The 26,417-nt window shown below is 40.5% G+C and overlaps 1 protein-coding gene across 1 annotated transcript in view; it reads right to left on the reverse strand.

Annotated features, from left to right (window-relative positions):
- LOC128691447 (uncharacterized) overlaps window positions 1–22,372 on the reverse strand; it is a 34,390-nt gene extending 12,018 nt beyond the window's left edge. Inside the window, exon 1 of the mRNA XM_053780316.2 lies at window positions 22,065–22,372. The gene's annotated coding sequence lies outside the window, so the exon portion shown is untranslated. The remainder of the gene's footprint in view (window positions 1–22,064) is intronic.
- Window positions 22,373–26,417: the final 4,045 nt, after the last annotated feature.

The raw sequence follows: 26,417 nt of genomic DNA on the forward strand, positions 1-26,417 counted from the left end.
ACCTTTCAAGGCAGGTGAAATTGCCGACCTAGAAAATGTACAGAGAACTTTCACGGCGCGCATAACGGAGATAAAACACCTCAATTACTGGGAGCGCTTGAGGTTTCTAAACCTGTATTCCCTGGAACGCAGGAGGGAGAGATACATGATTATATACACCTGGAAAATCCTAGAGGGACTAGTACCAAACTTGCACACGAAAATCACTCACTACGAAAGCAAAAGACTTGGCAGACGATGCACCATCCCCCCAATGAAAAGCAGGGGTGTCACTAGCACGTTAAGAGACCATACAATAAGTGTCAGGGGCCCGAGACTGTTCAACTGCCTCCCAGCACACATAAGGGGGATTACCAACAGACCCCTGGCAGTCTTCAAGCTGGCACTGGACAAGCACCTAAAGACAGTTCCTGATCAGCCGGGCTGTGGCTCGTACGTTGGTTTGCGTGCAGCCAGCAGCAACAGCCTGGTTGATCAGGCGCTGATCCACCAGGAGGCCTGGTCACAGACCGGGCCGCGGGGGCGTTGACCCCCGAAACTCTCTCCAGGTAAACTCCAGGTAAACACCATAACGTCATTATCAACATTCCCATTATATAGTACTATATAATACTATATAAAACAGGCAGAGAAACACATCACACCATAACGTCATTATCAACATTAAAATTGTTCTAATAAATGTTTTATCTTATTTGTAATGTTGTCTTTCAACACTATGTATAGAACAATTACAATATTGTTTCAAAGTGTGATATTCCCCAAAAGACAGACACAGTGGCACAACTTACAGTAATACTGCAAATTATTATTACTGCCAGGGCAACTGGTGGTGCCGCGTGTACTAATGGCTGTTGGTGGTGTCACAAGTATTGGCAGGGCAGCTGGTGGTGCCACATGTGGTATAGGCAGAGTAACTGGTGGTGCCACATGTGGTGTAGGCAGAGTAACTGGTGGTGCCACATGTGGTGTAGGCAGAGCAACTGGTGGTGCCACATGTGGTGTAGGCAGAGCAACTGGTGGTGCCACATGTGGTATAGGCAGAGCAACTGGTGGTGCCACATGTGGTGTAGGCAGAGCAACTGGTGGTGCCACATGTGGTGTAGGCAGAGCAACTGGTGGTGCCACATGTGGTGTAGGCAGAGCAACTGGTGGTGCCACATGTGGTGTAGGCAGAGTAACCAGTGGTGTCAGAGCTGCTGATGGTACATGTGGTGTTGTCAAGGTTACTACTGATGCAACATGTAGTGTTGGCAGAGCAGCTGGTGGTGTCACATGTGATGGCAGAGCAAATGACAGACAGGGCTGGTAGTGGTGACACATGCAGTGTGAGCAGCTGGTGGTGTTGGGGGGTGCTGTTGACATTAAGTGTGGTGCTGGCAGAGCTAGTGGTGCCTCATGCAGCACTGATAGGTCAACTGGCGATATCTAGGGTGCTGGTGGTATTGCATGTGGTGTTAGCAGAACTAGTGGTGTCACATGTAGTGCTGACAGGGGAACAAGTGATGCCAAGGGGACTGGTGATGTCTGGGGTGCTGGTGATGTCAGTGGGTGCTGGTGATGTCAGGAGGAGCTGATGTCCAGTGGGTTGTTGGTGACATCAGAGGGTGCTGATGTCAAGGGATGCTGGAAGTGTCAGGGGTGCTGGTAGTATCAGGGGGTGCTGATGGTGTCAAGGGGTACTGGTGGTGTCAGGGATGCTGGTAGTGTCAGCAGTGCCAGTAGTCAGGGGTACTGGTGGTGTCAGGGATGTTGGTAGTGTCAGGGGTGCTGGTAGTTAAGGGTGCTGGTGATGTCAGGGGTGGTGGTGTCAGGTGTGTTGATGTCAAGGATGCTGGTGGTGTCACAATTACTGTTGGTAGGGAATCTGGTATAATGTCCTTGTGATAAGACAAGGGCAATTAGTGGCATCAGGGATGCTGGTGGTGCTACAGCTGGTGGTGGCAGGACAGCTGGTGGTGTTACATGCAGTCTTGGCAGGGCATTTGGTGTCACATGTGGTTTTGGCAGGGCAATTGGTGGTGTCATATGTGGTCTTGGCAGGGCAAGTGGTGTTACATTTGGTCTTGGCAGGGCAACTGGTATTACATGTGGTCTTGGCAGGGCATTTGGTGTCACATGTGGTTTTGGCAGGGCAATTGGTGGTGTCATATGTGGTCTTGGCAGGGCAAGTGGTGTTACATTTGGTCTTGGCAGGGCAACTGGTATTACATGTGGTCTTGGCAGGGCATTTGGTGTCACATGTGGTCTTGGCAGGGCAGTTGGTGTCACATATGGTCTTGGCAGGGCAAATGGTGTCACACATGGTCTTGGCAGGGCAGTTGGTGGTGTCACATGTGGTCTTGGCAAGGCAGTTGGTGGTGTCACATGTGGTCTTGGTAGGGCAGTTGGTGGTGTCACATGTGGTCTTGGCAGGGCAGTTGGTGGTGTCACATGTGGTCTTGGCAGGGCAGTTGGTGGTGTCACATGTAGTCTTGGCAGGGCAGTCGGTGGTGTCACATGTAGTCTTGGCAGGGCAGTCGGTGGTGTCACATGTAGTCTTGGCAGGGCAGCCGGTGGTGTCACGTGGTCTTGGCAGGGCAGTCGGTGGTGTCACGTGGTCTTGGCAGGGCAGTCGGTGGTGTCACGTGGTCTTGGCAAAGGTAACAGGTGTCATATGTAGTAATGGTAGAGCAACTGGAGATGCCACATGAGGCTAAGTGAACATCAAACACAGACTGGTCCCCTGAGGTATAGTGTACATCAGACAGCCTGGTCCCCTGAGGTGTAGTGTACATCAGACACAGCCTGGTCCACTGAGGTGTAGTGTACATCAGACAGCCTGGTCCCCTGAGGTGTAGTGTACATCAGACACAGCCTGGTCCACTGAGGTGTAGTGTACATCAGACAGCCTGGTCCCCTGAGGTGTAGTGTACATCAGACACAGCCTGGTCCACTGAGGTATAGTGTACATCAGACAGCCTGGTCCCCTGAGGTGTAGTGTACATCAGACACAGCCTGGTCCACTGAGGTGTAGTGTACATCAGACAGCCTGGTCCCCTGAGGTGTAGTGTACATCAGACACAGCCTGGTCCCCTGAGGTATGGTGTACATCAAATACAGCCTGAAGTATATTGTACATTAGACACAGCCTGGTCACCTGACATATAGCATACATCAGACAACCTGGTTCACTGAGGTATGCCATTCACCAGACAGCCTGGTCCCTGACGTATGACGTATGTGAAAACAGCCTGGTCCCCGACATATGTCAAAACTGCCTGGTCCTGACAGCATACATCACACACAGTTAAAGGGTTAATAACTTGTTCATATTTATCAATCACCAACACATTCAACAACTGTAGAAATAAAGAGTAAGTACAGTACATGACCACTAAACACATGCTAATCTTTAAGCTTTTTTTTTTTTTCCAAACTTTACAGCATGGACAATCAATTGGTTTTCTCACACAATTATGACTTGGGTGCTGGCTTTCAATAGCAATTTGTTGAAATCAGGCTTTCTAGACACACAATAAATGGGTTTCTACTGACTCATGCTCCACTGCATCCAAAATAAGTCCCAGACATCCATACATGATAAATGCAGTGGCACAAAGACTTACTGAGAAGCATTATTTAAGAAACAAAACTCATTTCATGATAGTTTAGTGACAGCAAAAGAAAAAGGAAGTAATGTCAGTAAAGCTCTGGGACTTGTTGCCTCTACAATATGTTAAGAAGATACTAAATGTAGATGTAGGGAAGCTTTTATTGGTACATTTCACCCAACGGGTGAAACAGTGTACCAATAAAGGCTTCCCTTCATTTAGCGTTTTACCATTTGACAGCATTTTATGCCTTTGGTATATTTGCAATATACACTATTTAGCTGCATCTTTCCTAACTTTAAAACCTAAATTTCATCAAAATTCACTGCCAAGCTGTGATCTGCAGTTATGCTATCCAATTCAATTCTCTGATAAGCCATCTCCCACCGAGGGAAGGTGCCCCTAAAAAAGAAGAAAAAAATTTTTCTTTTTACATTTAGTAATTTATACAGGAGAAGGGGTTATTAGCCTCTTGCTCCCGGCAGTTTAGTTGCCTCTTATGACACGCGTACTTTACAAAGGAGGGATTTTTCCCCACTTCTATTAAACGTAATTAAATATTTTTTGGGGTCATTTTTTTTTTGTTTCTGCTTTCTGTTTGTAAAAAAAATTTTCCTTAAACATATCCTATTTCATTTAATGGAAGCCTATAGGAAAACATGATTCATTTCATGAAAATTTGCTTAAGTTTTTTTTAACACAATCCACTCATTAAAATAACTACCAGTCTGGCATAAAAATTTTACGGCGTATCTGTGATATTGGTTATTTTAAATGTAACATTTCATAATGTAAATCTTGAAATGAAAGAAACTACTTGTACATCAGAATCCCAATTAAATAACTTGTTAAGTAATAAACAATAACAAAATATAGTATATAAAGTACTACCACAATATAGTATAAATAAAAATATTCTCAAGCCCCCTTCCCCTCAGGCTTCATAATGTATCATTCATCTTTAGTATAAATTTCTATCTTTATTTCAATGCAGAAATAAATGTCCTATAAAATTATCTATAGTAAAAGAAATTGGTCGGTTAACAATGAAGGTAGAACAAAAAGTAGTTAGAGTAGTCAAAAAATTGTCTTACAGATTAGAAGGTTATAAAGTTGTAGTTGTAAAAGGTATGTTAATATTGACAATATTGACATTTATGCACAGTTCATGTCACCTGCCATTATATATGCTCCCCTCTTAGGCATTTTTGGTGTTAGAACTAAACAAACCACCAATGGCAAAACATTTCCTATAATAAATGTCCTGAACAGTACATAAGTGTCATTATAAAGCTCTAGTTTTATTTGAATTAATTTAATACCAACTAATATGATGATGTTGTTGACAATCTACATGGTACATCACTCTAAACGAGTTATCATAAGTTTAATACCAACTAATATAAGTGGTCCTTTACTAGATAATGTTGTTGACAATCTACATGGTACATCACTCTAAACGAGTTATTATAAGTTTAATACCAACTAATATAAGTGGTCCTTTACTAGATAATGTTGTTGACAATCTACATGGTACATCACTCTAAACGAGTTATCATAAGTTTAATACCAACTAATATAAGTGGTCCTTTACTAGATAATGTTGTTGACAATCTACATGGTACATCACTCTAAACGAGTTATCATAAGTTTAAAATTATATTCTAATTAGAGTGATAGTTTTAGAATTGTGGAATTAAAAAAAAATATTTTCAATGTTTCAAAATTATCTATTTTGAAAACTAATGTAAACTTCTGCATAAAACTAAGACAACTCATACACTGTAATTCCAATTATATCTACATTCAGATATTTATAATATATGTAATAGTAATTGAGAAAATATCTATCTTTCAGGTTTACTGTAAAGTTTTCTTCAGTATATTTTATATGCAGAGATATTTGACTTATAAAATGCTTCAGAGTAAATAAAAATTATGCCTTAAATAATCAAAATAGATGAAAGGGGAGTTGCTATCCTTTGGAATGGGTGTCACTGTATCACATAGCTACTGTAAGTTTTCAGGCATTTACCATTAAAGGCTTATTCATGTATAGAAATTAAATGTACAGTAACGAATGGTATTCTCAAAACCCTGAAGGAGATATTGCCACCAACAATCACAAAATTTAAATACCAAAAAATTAGACTGTATTATGTAAATGTGTAACTACAATGATACTGTGGTGAAACAAATTAACTTAGTCCCACAATGAATGGTTGAGTGCCAACATCTCTATATTTCAAGATTTTCTCAGGAAGTGCCAAATAATAGGGAAATGGTGGCGAGAATAAAAGCTGAATAAATGTATACGTCTGTACTGTCCCCACTATCTCACTCTAACTTCAAGCTCAACTCTCTTTCTCTACTCTTTAAAGAGCGTTTGCTCCAAGGAAATCCAAAAATATAGATGAAAGCTTGGAACTCTGTCATACATTTACTTCTGAGACTACATAAATATTTTACTGTATATGGTATATGAAAAACCTTAAGTTAATAACAGGTAAACACTGACTGAGAGTATTTTAATTAACAGAACTTAACAATTTTCAGTATAAGGTTTGTGCATTAAAATTAAAGATAAGTCATTAATGACTATAACTAGATCATTAATAATTCACATGAGTTTTATTTATGCCATAACACACGTTACATATTATAATGAACATCCTACAACCATCTGATTATCAAAGTTTTTCATGATCAATGTTTAGATTATTGACATTTATTATGAGCAGCAATACAGAAATTTCAAATAAACTTTATGTTTTTCAATGGCCTTAAATAGCTCATCACTGGTCACAAGTGCATATTCATGGATAGTGATCGCTGGATGTGTTGAGGTAACATATTCATGGATAGTGATCGCTGGATGTGTTGAGGTAACATATTCATGGATAGTGATCGCTGGATGTGTTGAGGTAACATATTCATGGATAGTGATCGCTGGATGTGTTGAGGTAACATATTCATGGATAGTGATCGCTGGATGTGTTGAGGTAACATATTCATGGATAGTGATCGCTGGATGTGTTGAGGTAACATATTCATGGATAGTGATCGCTGGATGTGTTGAGGTAACATATTCATGGATAGTGATCGCTGGACGTGTTGAGGTAACATATTCATGGATAGTGATCGCTGGATGTGTTGAGGTAACATATTCATGGATAGTGATCGCTGGATGTGTTGAGGTAACATATTCATGGATAGTGATCGCTGGATGTGTTGAGGTAACATATTCATGGATAGTGATCGCTGGATGTGTTGAGGTAACATATTCATGGATAGTGATCGCTGGATGTGTTGAGGTAACATATTCATGGATAGTGATCGCTGGATGTGTTGAGGTAACATATTCATGGATAGTGATCGCTGGATGTGTTGAGGTAACATATTCATGGATAGTGATCGCTGGATGTGTTGAGGTAACATATTCATGGATAGTGATCGCTGGACGTGTTGAGGTAACATATTCGTGGATAGTGATCGCTGGATGTGTTGAGGTAACATATTCATGGATAGTGATCGCTGGATGTGTTGAGGTAACATATTCATGGATAGTGATCGCTGGATGTGTTGAGGTAACATATTCATGGATAGTGATCGCTGGACGTGTTGAGGTAACATATTCATGGATAGTGATCGCTGGACGTGTTGAGGTAACATATTCATGGATAGTGATCGCTGGATGTGTTGAGGTAACATATTCATGGATAGTGATCGCTGGATGTGTTGAGGTAACATATTCATGGATAGTGATCGCTGGACGTGTTGAGGTAACATATTCATGGATAGTGATCGCTGGATGTGTTGAGGTAACATATTCATGGATAGTGATCGCTGGATATGTTGAGGTAACATATTCATGGATAGTGATCGCTGGATGTGTTGAGGTAACATATTCATGGATAGTGATCGCTGGATATGTTGAGGTAACATATTCATGGATAGTGATCGCTGGATGTGTTGAGGTAACATATTCATGGATAGTGATCGCTGGATGTGTTGAGGTAACATATTCATGGATAGTGATCGCTGGATGTGTTGAGGTAACATATTCATGGATAGTGATCGCTGGATGTGTTGAGGTAACATATTCATGGATAGTGATCGCTGGATGTGTTGAGGTAACATATTCATGGATAGTGATCACTGGATGTGTTGAGGTAACATATTCATGGATAGTGATCGCTGGATGTGTTGAGGTAACATATTCATGGATAGTGATCGCTGGATGTGTTGAGGTAACATATTCATGGATAGTGATCGCTGGATATGTTGAGGTAACATATTCATGGATAGTGATCGCTGGATGTGTTGAGGTAACATATTCATGGATAGTGATCGCTGGATGTGTTGAGGTAACATATTCATGGATAGTGATCGCTGGATGTGTTGAGGTAACATATTCATGGATAGTGATCGCTGGATGTGTTGAGGTAACATATTCATGGATAGTGATCGCTGGATGTGTTGAGGTAACATATTCATGGATAGTGATCGCTGGATGTGTTGAGGTAACATATTCATGGATAGTGATCGCTGGATGTGTTGAGGTAACATATTCATGGATAGTGATCGCTGGATGTGTTGAGGTAACATATTCATGGATAGTGATCGCTGGATGTGTTGAGGTAACATATTCATGGATAGTGATCTGGATGTGTTGAGGTAACATATTCATGGATAGTGATCGCTGGACGTGTTGAGGTAACATATTCATGGATAGTGATCGCTGGATGTGTTGAGGTAACATATTCATGGATAGTGATCACTGGATGTGTTGAGGTAACATATTCATGGATAGTGATCGCTGGATGTGTTGAGGTAACATATTCATGGATAGTGATCGCTGGATGTGTTGAGGTAACATATTCATGGATAGTGATCGCTGGACATGTTGAGGTAACATATTCATGGATAGTGATCGCTGGATGTGTTGAGGTAACATATTCATGGATAGTGATCGCTGGATATGTTGAGGTAACATATTCATGGATAGTGATCGCTGGATGTGTTGAGGTAACATATTCATGGATAGTGATCGCTGGATGTGTTGAGGTAACATATTCATGGATAGTGATCGCTGGATGTGTTGAGGTAACATATTCATGGATAGTGATCGCTGGACGTGTTGAGGTAACATATTCATGGATAGTGATCGCTGGACGTGTTGAGGTAACATATTCATGGATAGTGATCGCTGGACGTGTTGGGGTAACATATTCATGGATAGTGATCGCTGGATGTGTTGAGGTAACATATTCATGGATAGTGATCGCTGGATGTGTTGAGGTAACATATTCATGGATAGTGATCGCTGGATGTGTTGAGGTAACATATTCATGGATAGTGATCGCTGGATGTGTTGAGGTAACATATTCATGGATAGTGATCGCTGGATGTGTTGAGGTAACATATTCATGGATAGTGATCGCTGGATGTGTTGAGGTAACATATTCATGGATAGTGATCGCTGGATGTGTTGAGGTAACATATTCATGGATAGTGATCGCTGGATGTGTTGAGGTAACATATTCATGGATAGTGATCGCTGGATGTGTTGAGGTAACATATTCATGGATAGTGATCACTGGATGTGTTGAGGTAACATATTCATGGATAGTGATCGCTGGATGTGTTGAGGTAACATATTCATGGATAGTGATCGCTGGATGTGTTGAGGTAACATATTCATGGATAGTGATCGCTGGATGTGTTGAGGTAACATATTCATGGATAGTGATCGCTGGATGTGTTGAGGTAACATATTCATGGATAGTGATCGCTGGATGTGTTGAGGTAACATATTCATGGATAGTGATCGCTGGATGTGTTGAGGTAACATATTCATGGATAGTGATCGCTGGATGTGTTGAGGTAACATATTCATGGATAGTGATCACTGGATGTGTTGAGGTAACATATTCATGGATAGTGATCGCTGGATGTGTTGAGGTAACATTCATGGATAGTGATCGCTGGATGTGTTGAGGTAACATATTCATGGATAGTGATCGCTGGACGTGTTGAGGTAACATTCATGGATAGTGATCGCTGGACGTGTTGAGGTAACATATTCATGGATAGTGATCGCTGATCACTGGATGTGTTGAGGTAACATATTCATGGATAGTGATCGCTGGATGTGTTGAGGTAACATATTCATGGATAGTGATCGCTGGATGTGTTGAGGTAACATATTCATGGATAGTGATCGCTGGATGTGTTGAGGTAACATATTCATGGATAGTGATCGCTGGATGTGTTGAGGTAACATATTCATGGATAGTGATCGCTGGATGTGTTGAGGTAACATATTCATGGATAGTGATCGCTGGATGTGTTGAGGTAACATATTCATGGATAGTGATCGCTGGATGTGTTGAGGTAACATATTCATGGATAGTGATTGCTGGATGTGTTGAGGTAACATATTCATGGATAGTGATCGCTGGATGTGTTGAGGTAACATATTCATGGATAGTGATCGCTGGATGTGTTGAGGTAACATATTCATGGATAGTGATCGCTGGATGTGTTGAGGTAACATATTCATGGATAGTGATCGCTAGACATGTTGAGGTAACATATTCATGGATAGTGATCGCTGGATGTGTTGAGGTAACATTCATGGATAGTGATCGCTGGATGTGTTGAGGCAACATATTCATGGATAGTGATCGCTGGATGTGTTGAGGTAACATATTCATGGATAGTGATCGCTGGATGTGTTGAGGTAACATATTCATGGATAGTGATCGCTGGATGTGTTGAGGTAACATATTCATGGATAGTGATCGCTGGATGTGTTGAGGTAACATATTCATGGATAGTGATTGCTGGATGTGTTGAGGTAACATATTCATGGATAGTGATTGCTGGATGTGTTGAGGTAACATATTCATGGATAGTGATCGCTGGATGTGTTGAGGTAACATTCATGGATAGTGATCGCTGGATGTGTTGAGGTAACATATTCATGGATAGTGATCGCTGGATGTGTTGAGGTAACATATTCATGGATAGTGATCGCTGGATGTGTTGAGGTAACATATTCATGGATAGTGATCGCTAGACATGTTGAGGTAACATATTCATGGATAGTGATCGCTGGATGTGTTGAGGTAACATATTCATGGATAGTGATCGCTGGATGTGTTGAGGTAACATATTCATGGATAGTGATCGCTAGACATGTTGAGGTAACATATTCATGGATAGTGATCGCTGGATGTGTTGAGGTAACATATTCATGGATAGTGATCGCTGGATGTGTTGAGGTAACATATTCATGGATAGTGATCGCTGGATGTGTTGAGGTAACATATTCATGGATAGTGATCGCTGGATGTGTTGAGGTAACATATTCATGGATAGTGATCGCTGGATGTGTTGAGGTAACATATTCATGGATAGTGATCGCTGGATGTGTTGAGGTAACATATTCATGGATAGTGATCGCTGGATGTGTTGAGGTAACATATTCATGGATAGTGATCGCTGGATGTGTTGAGGTAACATATTCATGGATAGTGATCGCTGGATGTGTTGAGGTAACATATTCATGGATAGTGATCGCTGGATGTGTTGAGGTAACATATTCATGGATAGTGATCGCTGGATGTGTTGAGGTAACATATTCATGGATAGTGATCGCTGGATGTGTTGAGGTAACATATTCATGGATAGTGATCACTGGATGTGTTGAGGTAACATATTCATGGATAGTGATCACTGGATGTGTTGAGGTAACATATTCATGGATAGTGATCGCTGGATGTGTTGAGGTAACATATTCATGGATAGTGATCGCTGGATGTGTTGAGGTAACATATTCATGGATAGTGATCGCTGGATGTGTTGAGGTAACATATTCATGGATAGTGATCGCTGGATGTGTTGAGGTAACATATTCATGGATAGTGATCGCTGGATGTGTTGAGGTAACATATTCATGGATAGTGATCGCTGGATGTGTTGAGGTAACATATTCATGGATAGTGATCGCTGGATGTGTTGAGGTAACATATTCATGGATAGTGATCGCTGGATGTGTTGAGGTAACATATTCATGGATAGTGATCGCTGGATGTGTTGAGGTAACATATTCATGGATAGTGATCGCTGGATGTGTTGAGGTAACATATTCATGGATAGTGATCACTGGATGTGTTGAGGTAACATATTCATGGATAGTGATCGCTGGATGTGTTGAGGTAACATATTCATGGATAGTGATCGCTGGATGTGTTGAGGTAACATATTCATGGATAGTGATCGCTGGATGTGTTGAGGTAACATATTCATGGATAGTGATCGCTGGATGTGTTGAGGTAACATATTCATGGATAGTGATCGCTGGATGTGTTGAGGTAACATATTCATGGATAGTGATCGCTGGATGTGTTGAGGTAACATATTCATGGATAGTGATCGCTGGATGTGTTGAGGTAACATATTCATGGATAGTGATCGCTGGATGTGTTGAGGTAACATATTCATGGATAGTGATCGCTGGATGTGTTGAGGTAACATATTCATGGATAGTGATCGCTGGATGTGTTGAGGTAACATATTCATGGATAGTGATCGCTGGATGTGTTGAGGTAACATATTCATGGATAGTGATCGCTGGATGTGTTGAGGTAACATATTCATGGATAGTGATCGCTGGATGTGTTGAGGTAACATATTCATGGATAGTGATCGCTGGATGTGTTGAGGTAACATATTCATGGATAGTGATCGCTGGATGTGTTGAGGTAACATATTCATGGATAGTGATCGCTGGATGTGTTGAGGTAACATATTCATGGATAGTGATTGCTGGATGTGTTGAGGTAACATATTCATGGATAGTGATCGCTGGATGTGTTGAGGTAACATATTCATGGATAGTGATCGCTGGATGTGTTGAGGTAACATATTCATGGATAGTGATTGCTGGATGTGTTGAGGTAACATATTCATGGATAGTGATCGCTGGATGTGTTGAGGTAACATATTCATGGATAGTGATCGCTGGATGTGTTGAGGTAACATATTCATGGATAGTGATCGCTGGACGTGTTGAGGTAACATATTCATGGATAGTGATCGCTGGACGTGTTGAGGTAACATATTCATGGATAGTGATCGCTGGATGTGTTGAGGTAACATATTCATGGATAGTGATCGCTGGATGTGTTGAGGTAACATATTCATGGATAGTGATCGCTGGATGTGTTGAGGTAACATATTCATGGATAGTGATCGCTGGATGTGTTGAGGTAACATATTCATGGATAGTGATCGCTGGATGTGTTGAGGTAACATATTCATGGATAGTGATCGCTGGATGTGTTGAGGTAACATATTCATGGATAGTGATCGCTAGACATGTTGAGGTAACATATTCATGGATAGTGATCGCTGGATGTGTTGAGGTAACATATTCATGGATAGTGATCGCTGGATGTGTTGAGGTAACATATTCATGGATAGTGATCGCTGGATGTGTTGAGGTAACATATTCATGGATAGTGATCGCTGGATGTGTTGAGGTAACATATTCATGGATAGTGATCGCTGGATGTGTTGAGGTAACATATTCATGGATAGTGATCGCTGGATGTGTTGAGGTAACATATTCATGGATAGTGATCGCTGGATGTGTTGAGGTAACATATTCATGGATAGTGATCGCTGGATGTGTTGAGGTAACATATTCATGGATAGTGATCGCTGGATGTGTTGAGGTAACATATTCATGGATAGTGATCGCTGGATGTGTTGAGGTAACATATTCATGGATAGTGATCGCTGGATGTGTTGAGGTAACATATTCATGGATAGTGATCGCTGGATGTGTTGAGGTAACATATTCATGGATAGTGATCGCTGGATGTGTTGAGGTAACATATTCATGGATAGTGATCGCTGGATGTGTTGAGGTAACATATTCATGGATAGTGATCGCTGGATGTGTTGAGGTAACATATTCATGGATAGTGATCGCTGGATGTGTTGAGGTAACATATTCATGGATAGTGATCGCTGGATGTGTTGAGGTAACATATTCATGGATAGTGATCGCTGGATGTGTTGAGGTAACATATTCATGGATAGTGATCGCTGGATGTGTTGAGGTAACATATTCATGGATAGTGATCGCTGGATGTGTTGAGGTAACATATTCATGGATAGTGATCGCTGGATGTGTTGAGGTAACATATTCATGGATAGTGATCGCTGGATGTGTTGAGGTAACATATTCATGGATAGTGATCGCTGGATGTGTTGAGGTAACATATTCATGGATAGTGATCGCTGGATGTGTTGAGGTAACATATTCATGGATAGTGATCGCTGGATGTGTTGAGGTAACATATTCATGGATAGTGATCGCTGGATGTGTTGAGGTAACATATTCATGGATAGTGATCGCTGGATGTGTTGAGGATTCATGGATAGTGATCGCTGGATGTGTTGAGGTAACATATTCATGGATAGTGATCGCTGGATGTGTTGAGGTAACATATTCATGGATAGTGATCGCTGGATGTGTTGAGGTAACATATTCATGGATAGTGATCGCTGGATGTGTTGAGGTAACATATTCATGGATAGTGATCGCTGGATGTGTTGAGGTAACATATTCATGGATAGTGATCGCTGGATGTGTTGAGGTAACATATTCATGGATAGTGATCGCTGGATGTGTTGAGGTAACATATTCATGGATAGTGATCGCTGGATGTGTTGAGGTAACATATTCATGGATAGTGATCGCTGGATGTGTTGAGGTAACATATTCATGGATAGTGATCGCTGGATGTGTTGAGGTAACATATTCATGGATAGTGATCGCTGGATGTGTTGAGGTAACATATTCATGGATAGTGATCGCTGGATGTGTTGAGGTAACATATTCATGGATAGTGATCGCTGGATGTGTTGAGGTAACATATTCATGGATAGTGATCGCTGGATGTGTTGAGGTAACATATTCATGGATAGTGATCGCTGGATGTGTTGAGGTAACATATTCATGGATAGTGATCGCTGGATGTGTTGAGGTAACATATTCATGGATAGTGATCGCTGGATGTGTTGAGGTAACATATTCATGGATAGTGATCGCTGGATGTGTTGAGGTAACATATTCATGGATAGTGATCGCTGGATGTGTTGAGGTAACATATTCATGGATAGTGATCGCTGGATGTGTTGAGGTAACATATTCATGGATAGTGATCGCTGGATGTGTTGAGGTAACATATTCATGGATAGTGATCGCTGGATGTGTTGAGGTAACATATTCATGGATAGTGATCGCTGGATGTGTTGAGGTAACATATTCATGGATAGTGATCGCTGGATGTGTTGAGGTAACATATTCATGGATAGTGATCGCTGGATGTGTTGAGGTAACATATTCATGGATAGTGATCGCTGGATGTGTTGAGGTAACATATTCATGGATAGTGATCGCTGGATGTGTTGAGGTAACATATTCATGGATAGTGATCGCTGGATGTGTTGAGGTAACATATTCATGGATAGTGATCGCTGGATGTGTTGAGGTAACATATTCATGGATAGTGATCGCTGGATGTGTTGAGGTAACATATTCATGGATAGTGATCGCTGGATGTGTTGAGGTAACATATTCATGGATAGTGATCGCTGGATGTGTTGAGGTAACATATTCATGGATAGTGATCGCTGGATGTGTTGAGGTAACATATTCATGGATAGTGATCGCTGGATGTGTTGAGGTAACATATTCATGGATAGTGATCGCTGGATGTGTTGAGGTAACATATTCATGGATAGTGACTGGATGTGTTGAGGTAACATATTCATGGATAGTGATCGCTGGATGTGTTGAGGTAACATATTCATGGATAGTGATCGCTGGATGTGTTGAGGTAACATATTCATGGATAGTGATCGCTGGATGTGTTGAGGTAACATATTCATGGATAGTGATCGCTGGATGTGTTGAGGTAACATATTCATGGATAGTGATCGCTGGATGTGTTGAGGTAACATATTCATGGATAGTGATCGCTGGATGTGTTGAGGTAACATATTCATGGATAGTGATCGCTGGATGTGTTGAGGTAACATATTCATGGATAGTGATCGCTGGATGTGTTGAGGTAACATATTCATGGATAGTGATCGCTGGATGTGTTGAGGTAACATATTCATGGATAGTGATCGCTGGATGTGTTGAGGTAACATATTCATGGATAGTGATCGCTGGATGTGTTGAGGTAACATATTCATGGATAGTGATCGCTGGATGTGTTGAGGTAACATATTCATGGATAGTGATCTGGATGTGTTGAGGTAACATATTCTGGATCGCTGTGTTGAGGTAACATATTCATGGATAGTGATCGCTGGATGTGTTGAGGTAACATATTCATGGATAGTGATCGCTGGATGTGTTGAGGTAACATATTCATGGATAGTGATCGCTGGATGTGTTGAGGTAACATATTCATGGATAGTGATCGCTGGATGTGTTGAGGTAACATATTCATGGATAGTGATCGCTGGATGTGTTGAGGTAACATATTCATGGATAGTGATCGCTGGATGTGTTGAGGTAACATATTCATGGATAGTGATCGCTGGATGTGTTGAGGTAACATATTCATGGATAGTGATCGCTGGATGTGTTGAGGTAACATATTCATGGATAGTGATCGCTGGATGTGTTGAGGTAACATATTCATGGATAGTGATCGCTGGATGTGTTGAGGTAACATATTCATGGATAGTGATCGCTGGATGTGTTGAGGTAACATATTCATGGATAGTGATCGCTGGATGTGTTGAGGTAACATATTCATGGATAGTGATCGCTGGATGTGTTGAGGTAACATATTCATGGATAGTGATCGCTGGATGTGTTGAGGTAACATATTCATGGATAGTGATCGCTGGATGTGTTGAGGTAACATATTCATGGATAGTGATCGCTGGATGTGTTGAGGTAACATATTCATGGATAGTGATCGCTGGATGTGTTGAGGTAACATATTCATGGATAGTGATCGCTGGATGTGTTGAGGTAACATATTCATGGATAGTGATCGCTGGATGTGTTGAGGTAACATATTCATGGATAGTGATCGCTGGATGTGTTGAGGTAACATATTCATGGATAGTGATCGCTGGATGTGTTGAGGTAACATATTCATGGATAGTGATCGCTGGATGTGTTGAGGTAACATATTCATGGATAGTGATCGCTGGATGTGTTGAGGTAACATATTCATGGATAGTGATCGCTGGATGTGTTGAGGTAACATATTCATGGATAGTGATCGCTGGATGTGTTGAGGTAACATATTCATGGATAGTGATCGCTGGATGTGTTGAGGTAACATATTCATGGATAGTGATCGCTGGATGTGTTGAGGTAACATATTCATGGATAGTGATCGCTGGATGTGTTGAGGTAACATATTCATGGATAGTGATTGAGGCTGGATGTGTTGAGGTAACCTATTCATGGATAGTGATCGCTGGATGTGTTGAGGTAACATATTCATGGATAGTGATCGCTGGATGTGTTGAGGTAACATATTCATGGATAGTGATCGCTGGATGTGTTGAGGTAACATATTCATGGATAGTGATCGCTGGATGTGTTGAGGTAACATATTCATGGATAGTGATCGCTGGATGTGTTGAGGTAACATATTCATGGATAGTGATCGCTGGATGTGTTGAGGTAACATATTCATGGATAGTGATCGCTGGATGTGTTGAGGTAACATATTCATGGATAGTGATCGCTGGATGTGTTGAGGTAACATATTCATGGATAGTGATCGCTGGATGTGTTGAGGTAACATATTCATGGATAGTGATCGCTGGATGTGTTGAGGTAACATATTCATGGATAGTGATCGCTGGATGTGTTGAGGTAACATATTCATGGATAGTGATCGCTGGATGTGTTGAGGTAACATATTCATGGATAGTGATCGCTGGATGTGTTGAGGTAACATATTCATGGATAGTGATCGCTGGATGTGTTGAGGTAACATATTCATGGATAGTGATCGCTGGATGTGTTGAGGTAACATATTCATGGATAGTGACTGGATGTGTTGAGGTAACATATTCATGGATAGTGATCGCTGGATGTGTTGAGGTAACATATTCATGGATAGTGATCGCTGGATGTGTTGAGGTAACATATTCATGGATAGTGATCGCTGGATGTGTTGAGGTAACATATTCATGGATAGTGATCGCTGGATGTGTTGAGGTAACATATTCATGGATAGTGATCGCTGGATGTGTTGAGGTAACATATTCATGGATAGTGATCGCTGGATGTGTTGAGGTAACATATTCATGGATAGTGATCGCTGGATGTGTTGAGGTAACATATTCATGGATAGTGATCACTGGATGTGTTGAGGTAACATATTCATGGATAGTGATTGCTGGATGTGTTGAGGTAACATATTCATGGATAGTGATCGCTGGATGTGTTGAGGTAACATATTCATGGATAGTGATCACTGGATGTGTTGAGGTAACATATTCATGGATAGTGATCGCTGGATGTGTTGAGGTAACATATTCATGGATAGTGATCGCTGGATGTGTTGAGGTAACATATTCATGGATAGTGATCGCTGGATGTGTTGAGGTAACATATTCATGGATAGTGATCACTGGATGTGTTGAGGTAACATATTCATGGATAGTGATCGCTGGATGTGTTGAGGTAACATATTCATGGATAGTGATCACTGGATGTGTTGAGGTAACATATTCATGGATAGTGATCGCTGGATGTGTTGAGGTAACATATTCATGGATAGTGATTGCTGGATGTGTTGAGGTAGCATATTCATGGATAGTGATCGCTGGATGTGTTGAGGTAACATATTCATGGATAGTGATCACTGGATGTGTTGAGGTAACATATTCATGGATAGTGATCACTGGATGTGTTGAGGTAACATATTCATGGATAGTGATCGCTGGATGTGTTGAGGTAACATATTCATGGATAGTGATCGCTGGATGTGTTGAGGTAACATATTCATGGATAGTGATCGCTGGATGTGTTGAGGTAACATATTCATGGATAGTGATCGCTGGATGTGTTGAGGTAACATATTCATGGATAGTGATCACTGGATGTGTTGAGGTAACATATTCATGGATAGTGATTGCTGGATGTGTTGAGGTAACATATTCATGGATAGTGATCGCTGGACGTGTTGAGGTAACATATTCATGGATAGTGATCGCTGGACGTGTTGGGGTAACATATTCATGGATAGTGATCGCTGGATGTGTTGAGGTAACATATTCATGGATAGTGATCGCTGGATGTGTTGAGGTAACATATTCATGGATAGTGATCGCTGGATGTGTTGAGGTAACATATTCATGGATAGTGATCGCTGGATGTGTTGAGGTAACATATTCATGGATAGTGATCGCTGGACGTGTTGAGGTAACATATTCATGGATAGTGATCGCTGGACGTGTTGGGGTAACATATTCATGGATAGTGATCGCTGGATGTGTTGAGGTAACATATTCATGGATAGTGATCGCTGGATGTGTTGAGGTAACATATTCATGGATAGTGATCGCTGGATGTGTTGAGGTAACATATTCATGGATAGTGATCGCTGGATGTGTTGAGGTAACATATTCATGGATAGTGATCACTGGATGTGTTGAGGTAACATATTCATGGATAGTGATTGCTGGATGTGTTGAGGTAACATATTCATGGATAGTGATCGCTGGACGTGTTGAGGTAACATATTCATGGATAGTGATCGCTGGACGTGTGGGGGTAACATATTCATGGATAGTGATCGCTGGAGGTGTTGAGGTAACATATTCAGGGAGAGTGATCGCTGGATGTGTTGAGGTAACATATTCATGGATAGTGATCGCTGGATGTGTTGAGGTAACATATTCATGGATAGTGATCGCTGGATGTGTTGAGGTAACATATTCATGGATAGTGATCGCTGGATGTGTTGAGGTAACATATTCATGGATAGTGATCGGTGGATGTGTTGAGGTAACATATTCATGGATAGTGATCGCTAGACATGATGAGGTAACATATTCATGGATAGTGATCGCTGGATGTGTTGAGGTAACATATTCATGGATAGTGATCGTTGGATGTGTTGAGGAAACATATTCATGGATAGTGATCGCTGGAAGTGTTGAGGTAACATATTCATGGATAGTGATCGCTGGACGTGTTGAGGTAACATTCATGGATAGTGATCGCTGGATGTGTTGAGGTAACATATTCATGGATAGTGATCGCTGGATGTGTTGAGGTAACATATTCATGGATAGTGATCGCTGGATGTGTTGAGGTAACATATTCATGGATAGTGATCGCTGGATGTGTTGAGGTAACATATTCATGGATAGTGATCATATTCTGGATGTGATTGGATGTGTTGAGGTAACATATTCATGGATAGTGATCGCTGGATGTGTTGAGGTAACATATTCATGGATAGTGATCGCTGGATGTGCTGAGGTAACATATTCATGGATAGTGATAGCTGGATGTGTTGAGGTAACATATTCATGGATAGTGATCGCTGGATGTGTTGAGGTAACATATTCATGGATAGTGATCGCTGGATGTGTTGAGGTAACATATTCATGGATAGTGATCGCTGGATGTGTTGAGGTAACATATTCATGGATAGTGATCGCTGGATGTGTTGAGGTAACATATTCATGGATAGTGATCGCTGGACGTGTTGAGGTAACATATTCATGGATAGTGATAGCTGGATGTGTTGAGGTAACATATTCATGGATAGTGATCGCTGGATGTGTTGAGGTAACATATTCATGGATAGTGATCGCTGGATGTGTTGAGGTAACATATTCATGGATAGTGATCGTTGGATGTGTCGAGGTAACATATTCATGGATAGTGATCGTTGGATGTGTCGAGGTAACATATTCATGGATAGTGATCGCTGGATGTGTTGAGGTAACATATTCATGGATAGTGATCGCTGGATGTGTTGAGGTAACATATTCATGGATAGTGATCGCTGGATGTGTTGAGGTAACATATTCATGGATAGTGATCGCTGGATGTGTTGAGGTAACATATTCATGGATAGTGATCGCTGGATGTGTTGAGGTAACATATTCATGGATAGTGATCGCTGGATGTGTTGAGGTAACATATTCATGGATAGTGATCACTGGATGTGTTGAGGTAACATATTCATGGATAGTGATCGCTGGATGTGTTGAGGTAACATATTCATGGATAGTGATCGCTGGATGTGTTGAGGTAACATATTCATGGATAGTGATCGCTGGATGTGTTGAGGTAACATATTCATGGATAGTGATCGCTGGACGTGTTGAGGTAACATATTCATGGATAGTGATCGCTGGATGTGTTGAGGTAACATTCATGGATAGTGATCGCTGGATGTGTTGAGGAAACATATTCATGGATAGTGATCGCTGGATGTGTTGAGGTAACATTCATGGATAGTGATCGCTGGATGTGTTGAGGAAACATATTCATGGATAGTGATCGCTGGATGTGTTGAGGTAACATTCATGGATAGTGATCGCTGGATGTGTTGAGGTAACATATTCATGGATAGTGATCGCTGGATGTGTTGAGGTAACATATTCATGGATAGTGATCACTGGATGTGTCGAGGTAACATATTCATGGATAGTGATCACTGGATGTGTTGAGGTAACATATTCATGGATAGTGATCACTGGATGTGTTGAGGTAACATATTCATGGATAGTGATCGCTGGATGTGTTGAGGTAACATATTCATGGATAGTGATCACTGGATGTGTTGAGGTAACATATTCTTAGAAAATTGATTACTAAATTTGCACTTTGTCTCCATTTTTGAAAATGTGACATTTTCAGAAGTCATATTACAAAATTAATATGTACAGCAGCACATTTCCAATGGTATGCCACAAATTTTCAATGGTATTTTCATCTGAATGTGTAGATTCCCCCTTCTTTTTTTTTTTTTTTTTGGTTTTCCAAACTTTTAATTAGATATAACAACTTTTCTTACCATAATAAATATATATATATATATATATATATATATATATATATATATATATATATATATATATATATATATATATATATATATATATATATATATATATATATATATATATATATATATATATATATATATATATATATATATATATATATATATATATATATATATATATATATATATATATATATATATATATATGTACCATATATAAAAATGCATGTGTGTTTTCTAATAATATAGCTAAACTGACTAAACTGCATGCATCTTCTTCCACTGGATACCAGAGTAAACACAGAGTTAGGGAGATTATCTTTAACATGTAATCACAACAGACTCGACCAAGTTTAGTATCTATGATTACCTGTTGCATTTTTCAAAGTCTTGACATGGGCGGTGCATCTGGTGTGGGCGAGGCGTGTGTCTGTGTCTCTTGCGAGGGGATGCTGCCCTAGCTCCACCCTCAGCCCTGGGAGTCCCACCCTCACTACCACCAGCACCTCCCACTGACCCATTAGCCTCTCCTGCTCCACACGTAGACAATAAACCTTCTCTCCCACTACTCGCTAGGCTAAGCATTTTTGTTGGTGGGGAGACAGAGCTTAGGGGCTTGTGAGCCTCAAGGGGTGGGGAGGTTCTGAACTGGACAGGTGGGCGTGACCCAGTGGTCAATACGCATACTTCCTCGTCACTGCTTCCTAGAAAGTGAAAATAACTAAATTTAAAGAAGCTTAATACTACATAAAAAAAGTTAATAAAAAAACACTATATTTGTGGCATTGGGGAAAAAAACGGTACTGTATAGTGCTTTGTAAGTTGCAACAACTGTGCTACATAGAACAATCTTTCATCACATTAGTTCATTTATGGCAGACACCATATGGACACCATTCTCTTAACCAGAGTCAAGCATTACCTGGCTACCTCTCCACAAGAAGATGAAGGTGCTCAAATTAGTACTGGAATTACTTTAATAAATTAATAAATAAATAAACAAATAAATAAATAAAAACACAACTAGGTTCCTATATTTTTTCTTAAAAATAATACCTACCACTTTTTTTTTTTTTTTGTCATAGAAGATAGTTTAGTTTTCCAAAAAAATTAAGTCCTTAATAATACCCCAGTGTCTTACATGACCAAAGTCAAAAAAAATTACGAAAAAAAATTTAAATACAGTGGTACCTAGAGTTTCGAACAGCTCCCAACTCAAACAATTATGTAAGTGTATTGTTCGGGGTCTGAAACAGACTAATCTAATTTATATTATTCCTTTTGGGAAAAAATTCGTTTGGGATCGGCATTCGAACAGCCTTCTGGAACAAATTAAGTTCGTAACTCAAGGTACCACTGTACCTGAAATAATATACAGTGGTACCTCGGGATATGAACAGCTCAAAACTCGAACAATTATGTAAGTGTATTTATGTAAGTGCTTTTGTAAGTGTACTTTTGGGGGTCTGAAACATATTAATCTAATTTACATTATTCCTTATGGGAACAAATTCGTTCGGTAGCGGCACTCGAACAGCCGTCTGGAACGAATTTAGTTCGTATCCCGAGGTACCACTGTATTATGTTCATGGAAAATAATACATAAGGGTGTTACAGGGGAAATAAAAGGGGTTGAAGAAAATCAGCTTAGATCCAAACAAGGGGAATGATAATTCCAATTTCAAATCACAAAAGCAAAATTTTCAGCAGCCATTTACAAGCGATGGTGGTCTTACTGTTCAGTATTAAGGTTATGATGACCCAAATGTGGTTTGAACTTATATGGTGAATACCAAGCTGTTTTATGGCTTAGTCAGCCACAACAGAGATGTTATATGGCTCAGACAGCCACACCAGAACCATTTTGTGGCTCAGTCACCCACACCAGAGCCATTATGTGGCTCTGTCAGCCACACCAGAGCCATTATGTGGCTTTGTCAGCCACACCAGAAGCCATTATGTGACTTCGTCAGCCACTCCAGAGCTGATGTGACTTTAGGTATCTGTTCAATTCTCTCTTGAAGACAGTAAGGGGTCTATTGGTCATTCCCCTTGTGTATGATGGGAGGCTGTTGAACACTCTTGGGCCCTAGACATTTATTGTGCTTTCATAGTACCCCTACTTTTCATTGGGGGTATGTTGCACCATCTGCCAAACTTCTGCTTTCCTTTGATATACCTTTGATGAATTCTGAGAGTTTTTCTACTCTCAGAGTTCTGTCCTGGGCCCGGCTAGCCTGGTGCTACCCTGGCCAACCAGGATGTTGCCATTGACCCACATATCCATCACAGCCTGGTTCATATTCCACCTGGTAAAGATATTTATCCAGTTTCCTCTTGACTTTTACACTTGTCCCAGCAGTGTTTCTGATATCTTCTGATACGATGTTGAATAGTCAGGGGGCTACAAACGTTGATACAGTGTTCTCTGATTGTGCCCACTGTACCCCTGCTTTCACTTGGTTTATTTTGCACTTCCTCCCATATTTCTTACTCCAGTATGTTGTTATGGCAGTGTGCAGATTTGGGACAAGGCCCTGAAGTATTTTCCAGGTACAGTAGGGCCCCGCTTTTCGGCGTTTCACCTTACGGCATTCTGTTAATACAGCGATCTCAAATTATGACCAAAACTTTCTATACAGTGAGTGGTCTTTCAAATACGGCGTGTGCCACACAGTTTGTTTTCATTCTCCATGAGCACATCTCTCTATTATGTAATAATAAACACTCTTGGGCACATTAAATGTCTTATTTTAAGTCAATACAGACATTTTCATTAATCCATCTATGATATTTTCATCAAAATTACATAAGAAACACGTTAAATAGCATATAAACATTTTATATTCATATACTATGGAGGTGTGGTAGCCGGGTGGAGGGAAAACATTTCGTCATTCCCCTTAATACATAACGCTTTTGTTTACAATTCTCGGCATAAATTATCCATTACGTCTCACTTAGTTTATGATGGCATCTAAGGGTAGTTGTTAGAAATTATTAAACTCAGTGAACATGGCATGTCGATGGTAATAATATGGCTCTGGGCCACAATAAACATCATGTAGCTATGTAGCCCAGGTGGATGACATACCTACATTATTACTGTTTATTTATTTATTTATTTATTTATTAACAATTTGAGCACACATACCTGGAGTTTACCTGGAGAGAGTACCGGGGGTCAACGCCCCCGCGGCCCGGTCTGAGACCAGGCCTCCTGGTGGATCAGAGCCTGATCAACCAGGCTGTTGCTGCTGGCTGCACGCAAACCAACATACGAGCCACAGCCCGGCTGATCCGGAACTGACTTTAGGTGCTTGTCCAGTGCCAGCTTGAAGACTGCCAGGGGTCTGTTGGTAATCCCCCTTATGTGTGCTGGGAGGCAGTTGAACAGTCTCGGGCCCCTGACACTTATTGTATGGTCTCTTAACGTGCTAGTGACACCCCTGCTTTTCATTGGGGGGATGGTGCATCGTCTGCCAAGTCTTTTGCTTTCGTAATGAGTGATTTTCGTGTGCAAGTTCGGTACTAGTCCCTCTAGGATTTTCCAGGTGTATATAATCATGTATCTCTCCCTCCTGCGTTCCAGGGAATACAGGTTTAGGAACCTCAAGCGCTCCCAGTAATTGAGGTGTTTTATCTCCGTTATGCGCTCCGTTATACAGAGGTACAAAAAAATACAGATAAGAGCAGCATGCCAAAGCCACTTATACTATGCATAGCATTACGGGCTGGCTTAAAATTAACTTCAGATTAACTAAGCAATGATGAAATCAGTGATAAAACATTAATGTAAACAGATTACTATAAAGCACAAGTGAGTATTACAAAGACAGGTCATATGGTTGCATTCAGTCATATGAAGTATTCTGTTAGGTAGTGTATTTAAAAAATAATAAAGTTAGATTCGGTTTTAGGTTTAACATTTATGTGATATAATTGTGAGAAACATTTAAGATATACAATTTATAAGGTTCAGTTATTCAGTATTTATTTGGTTTTGGGTGAGTAAGTGATCTTTGAGAAGAGACTTGAATTTATAAACAGGTAGTGTTTCTTTTATATTTACAGGTAATGAATTCCAGATTTTAGGGCCTTTTATGTGCATTGAGTTTTTGCATAGTGTGAGATGGACACGAGGAACATCAAAGAGTGATCTGTGCCTTGTGTTATGGTCATGTGTTCTGTTGAGGTTGGCAAGGAGATGTTTGAGGGGAGGGTTAATATCAGAGTTAAGTGTTCTATGTATGTAATAGGTGCAGTAATAAGTATGGATGTTTTGTATGGTGAGTAGGTTTAGTGTATTGAATATTGGTGGAGTGTGCTGCCTGTAGTGAGAATTTGTCATCATTCTATCTGCAGCCTTTTGTTGGGTAATTAGTGGTCTGAGATGGTTAATTGTTGTTGAGCCCCATGCACAAATTCCATAGGTGAGATAGGGGTAAATAAGAGAGTGATATAGGGCCAGGAGGGCTGACTGTGGAACATAGTACCGTATCTTCGATAGTATGCCTACAGTCTTGGAAATTTTCTTAGAAATTTGTTGTATATGTGTATGAAATTTGAGTCTATTATCATGGTGGATTCCTAAGAATTTTCCCTCTGTTAGCTTTGTGATAGGTGATCCGTTTATCATTATGTTAAGAGGGACATCTGTAGCTCTGTTACCAAACTGAATGAAGTAGGTTTTGTCAATGTTTAGTGTAAGTTTGTTAGTCCT

This window comes from Cherax quadricarinatus, unplaced genomic scaffold (assembly GCF_038502225.1).
Source record: "Cherax quadricarinatus isolate ZL_2023a unplaced genomic scaffold, ASM3850222v1 Contig619, whole genome shotgun sequence".
NCBI classification, from domain to species: Eukaryota; Metazoa; Arthropoda; class Malacostraca; order Decapoda; family Parastacidae; genus Cherax; species Cherax quadricarinatus.